The sequence below is a fragment of the Schistocerca piceifrons genome, unplaced genomic scaffold (assembly GCF_021461385.2).
Source record: "Schistocerca piceifrons isolate TAMUIC-IGC-003096 unplaced genomic scaffold, iqSchPice1.1 HiC_scaffold_1035, whole genome shotgun sequence".
In the NCBI taxonomy this organism is placed as follows: domain Eukaryota; kingdom Metazoa; phylum Arthropoda; class Insecta; order Orthoptera; family Acrididae; genus Schistocerca; species Schistocerca piceifrons.
In genome coordinates, this window is record NW_025726836.1 from 35,001 (window position 1) to 40,000 (window position 5,000).

The following is a 5,000-nucleotide window of genomic DNA, read 5'->3' on the forward strand; positions in this document are numbered from 1 at the left end:
CTACAGCAAATATACACAACTGTCCGTATACATGCTGAAAGAGTCTGCCCAAAATGGGAACCACACGTCAGCCAGACACTCTGATCACGCACCACTCTCTGCTTCTACAGGCGCACATACAATATGTAAGCACCAGCATGGAACAACATCCAGTGCATCTTCTCCGCCACATTACACAATCCACACTATCACAACCAGACCAGGAGGTCCGTGCGGAAAATACAATATCCCAGCCTTTCGACATCCACCATTGCGCAGACCAGGCACCAACACCCACACATGTCCTATACAACGGTGCACCCAACATCACAATAGTACCTCCTGTCACAGCGCACAAACAATGACATGAGTCAAAGACACAGGTCTCACACAAGCATAGAATTGGAGCGCCGCCTCTAATAAGCCAAAGGTGCATCCTGACGTGACAATCTGATCATGTCACAAGCATTCACTTACTATAATCACTATCAACGAACCTGCCGCCCCCGCCCCCCCCCCCCCTACACCTTTCCGTACAACAACGTGTAACCTAACCTAACCTAACCTAACCTATGTTGTACCTTAACCTAACCTATGTTGTACCTTAACCTAACCTATGTTGTACCTTAACCTAACCTATGTTGTACCTTAACCTAACCTATGTTGTACCTTAACCTAACCTATGTTGTACCTTAACCTAACCTATGTTGTACCTTAACCTAACCTATGTTGTACCTTAACCTAACACATGTTGTACCTTAACCTAACCATGTTGTACCTTAACCTAAACCATGTTGTACCTTAACCTAACCCATGTTGTACCTTAACCTAACCCATGTTGTACCTTAACCTAACCCATGTTGTGCCTCAACCTAACCCATGTTGTGCCTCAACCTAACCCATGTTGTGCCTCAACCTAACCCATGTTGTGCCTTAACCTAACCCATGTTGTGCCTCAACCTAACCCATGTTGTGCCTTAACCTAACCCATGTTGTGCCTTAACCTAACCCATGTTGTGCCTTAACCTAACCCATGTTGTGCCTTAACCTAACCCATGTTGTGCCTTAACCTAACCCATGTTGTGCCTTAACCTAACCCATGTTGTGCCTTAACCTAACCCATGTTGTGCCTTAACCTAACCCATGTTGTCGCCTTAACGTAACCCACGTTGTCGCCTAAACCTGCTCTGTAATTGTTATACGACTCGTTCAATTACTGTAGTGTTGCCCACCCGCAACCCTCGCAATATAGTTCGCTACTCGCACTGCCCGCACCCCTGTGTATCGCTTCATGTTAAACACCTTGCAAGTCTTGCTCACTTTCCACATGCTCCTGCTGTACACTGTAATGTGGATGGCAGCAGGGACGTACATGCCGCCCCTCCCCACGTCCCCACCTTGCCCCCTGCCTTCGCAGCTGGTTGGTGAGAAGTTTGCATGTTCAATGCCCTTCGCATGCGACGTACTCAGGCTACGTTGTGGTGCGGCCTGTGTCAACTGTCCGCTGATGTCGTACGCGTGAACCACAATCTGTACTGCACATTCGTCCTTATGTACTGAATGATACATCGTGGCACATGTGTGACCGCACAACGACTGCGCCCAAAAACGGCGGACCATACAGTGCAAATATTGTGCACGCAGCTACGTGTCGTCTCCCTATGAGAGCTGGATTGCAGTGTGGTACGCCATAGAGACGTGTGGGAGGAACGGACGCCGTGGATGGCGATCAGCATGAGCTGTCTGTTGATGTATTCGGACCTAGTCGTCTCTCCTCACACACCGTGATGGCATGGTGCACCGCGTTCCATATCTGCGACATGCTACAGAGGCCGGTTGACAGTCGTTCGAGCAATGGACATCGCATACGTACGGGGGCCACCTTCCACGTATTGTCTAGGCGTGCACATTTTGTTGCGTGTATGTGGGCAGACGTAGTGTGGCGTGACACCTGACACAGGCATGCAATAATCGTTGAAGTTGCAAATGGCGATGGACGCCTGCGTTTTCTGGTGAAGTTACGCAAATGAACAAATGGTAACCTGTTGTGGTGCGGTTGTTCTCGCTAGGGGTGAATCGGTGATGGCGACGATAGGTTGAGGTACTAACCGGTTGTTCCAGCGATACCCACCATGCCGACGAAACTGAACGGCATCTGGGTGTGAAGCGATACGCGGCGGTGGCTGGGTGGGACCGTCCCCGGCCGGTGAGGGGGCGCCTCCCGGCGTGCTGGCCGCGCGGTGCGTGGGCGCACGCGCTACAGCCGGCTGGTGGGGGCGGCCAGTGGCAGGCGCGCCGGCCGACGGACGCGGCAGGCGTCGCAGCTGCGCGCCGGCGCACCCTGCGCGCGGCGCCGTGCGGGCCAAAGTAGGTCCTCGCGGGCCCGGTGCGAAGCGCGGTGGACATCTTCAGTGTGCTGGTCCGATTGAGGACTGTGTGCGTTGAGGATGCGCCGCCGCCCGGCGCTCGGCGCCGCGACGCCGTCTGCTGCTCGGTCGCCCCAGCGGTTCTCGCTGGTGGTTTGTATCGCAGCTGTGCGGATGTGTTGGCGCGTGCGCTGTGCTGGGAGAGTTTCGCTTCGGCACCCAAGTGGGGCTTTTGTCCTTCTGTGGCGCTGGCGTTGGAGCTGCCGGTCACCGTAGGGTGGCGCGTGTTGTCTCCCGCCGGCAATGCCACGACAGCACGCTCCCGGGCCTCTGTCGGCAGCGGGCAAGCTCAGTTGGGAGCACGGGTGGTCGCACCGAAAGCGTCTACTCGCCTAACTCCGGGCGATTGCGCCTCTCTCGAACCCGACCAAGTACTTGGGACGGCGCTGCGCGCCGCCGGGACCTGAGAGGGTTTCGAGGTGTATTGTGCAGGGGAGCTCAGCCTCCTCCTGTTTGCAGAATGATTGAGCGGACGCTTGCGTGTTCGCGCGGGGCCCCCGGGACACACTCCCGGGCGGCCGGCTGCTCAGCTCTAGTTGACGCAGCTCCCTGGTTGATCCTGCCAGTAGTCATATGCTTGTCTCAAAGATTAAGCCATGCATGTCTCAGTACAAGCCGCATTAAGGTGAAACCGCGAATGGCTCATTAAATCAGTTATGGTTCCTTAGATCGTACCCACGTTACTTGGATAACTGTGGTAATTCTAGAGCTAATACATGCAAACAGAGTCCCGACCAGAGATGGAAGGGACGCTTTTATTAGATCAAAACCAATCGGTCGGCTCGTCCGGTCCGTTTGCCTTGGTGACTCTGAATAACTTTGGGCTGATCGCACGGTCCTCGTACCGGCGACGCATCTTTCAAATGTCTGCCTTATCAACTGTCGATGGTAGGTTCTGCGCCTACCATGGTTGTAACGGGGTAACGGGGAATCAGGGTTCGATTCCGGAGAGGGAGCCTGAGAAACGGCTACCACATCCAAGGAAGGCAGGCAGGCGCGCAAATTACCCACTCCGGCACGGGGAGGTAGTGACGAAAAATAACGATACGGGACTCATCCGAGGCCCCGTAATCGGAATGAGTACACTTTAAATCCTTTAACGAGTATCTATTGGAGGGGCAAGTCTGGTGCCAGCAGCCGCGGTAATTCCAGCTCCAATAGCGTATATTAAAGTTGTTGCGGTTAAAAAGCTCGTAGTTGGATTTGTGTCCCACGCTGTTGGTTCACCGCCCGTCGGTGTTTAACTGGCATGTATCGTGGGACGTCCTGCCGGTGGGGCGAGCTGAAGGCGTGCGACCGCCTCGTGCGTGCTCGTGCGTCCCGAGGCGGACCCCCGTTGAAATCCTACCAGGGTGCTCTTTATTGAGTGTCTCGGTGGGCCGGCACGTTTACTTTGAACAAATTAGAGTGCTTAAAGCAGGCAAGCCCGCCTGAATACTGTGTGCATGGAATAATGGAATAGGACCTCGGTTCTATTTTGTTGGTTTTCGGAACCCGAGGTAATGATTAATAGGGACAGGCGGGGGCATTCGTATTGCGACGTTAGAGGTGAAATTCTTGGATCGTCGCAAGACGAACAGAAGCGAAAGCATTTGCCAAGTATGTTTTCATTAATCAAGAACGAAAGTTAGAGGTTCGAAGGCGATCAGATACCGCCCTAGTTCTAACCATAAACGATGCCAGCCAGCGATCCGCCGCAGTTCCTCCGATGACTCGGCGGGCAGCCTCCGGGAAACCAAAAGCTTTTGGGTTCCGGGGGAAGTATGGTTGCAAAGCTGAAACTTAAAGGAATTGACGGAAGGGCACCACCAGGAGTGGAGCCTGCGGCTTAATTTGACTCAACACGGGAAACCTCACCAGGCCCGGACACCGGAAGGATTGACAGATTGATAGCTCTTTCTTGATTCGGTGGGTGGTGGTGCATGGCCGTTCTTAGTTGGTGGAGCGATTTGTCTGGTTAATTCCGATAACGAACGAGACTCTAGCCTGCTAACTAGTCGCGTGACATCCTTCGTGCTGTCAGCGATTACTTTTCTTCTTAGAGGGACAGGCGGCTTCTAGCCGCACGAGACTGAGCAATAACAGGTCTGTGATGCCCTTAGATGTTCTGGGCCGCACGCGCGCTACACTGAAGGAATCAGCGTGTCTTCCTAGGCCGAAAGGTCGGGGTAACCCGCTGAACCTCCTTCGTGCTAGGATTGGGGCTTGCAATTGTTCCCCATGAACGAGAATTCCCAGTAAGCGCGAGTCATAAGCTCGCGTTGATTACGTCCCTGCCCTTTGTACACACCGCCCGTCGCTACTACCGATTGAATGATTTAGTGAGGTCTTCGGACTGGTACGCGGCATTGACTCTGTCGTTGCCGATGCTACGGAAAGATGACCAAACTTGATCATTTAGAGGAAGTAAAAGTCGTAACAAGGTTTCCGTAGGTGAACCTGCGGAAGGATCATTACCGACTAGACTGCATGTCTTTCGATGTGCGTGTCGTGTCGCGCAACACGCTACCTGTACGGCTCGCCGTAGCCGTGCGCCGCGTGCGGAACCACGCGTGCCTCTCAAAACTAGCGGCAATGTTGTGTGGTACGAGCGCT

The 5,000-nt window shown here is 53.8% G+C and overlaps 1 non-coding gene across 1 annotated transcript; it reads left to right on the forward strand.

Annotated features, from left to right (window-relative positions):
• Window positions 1-2,951: 2,951 nt before the first annotated feature.
• LOC124725233 lies at window positions 2,952-4,861 on the forward strand. The gene has a single exon (XR_007006684.1). It is a non-coding gene; the product is annotated as a small subunit ribosomal RNA (ribosomal RNA).
• Window positions 4,862-5,000: the final 139 nt, after the last annotated feature.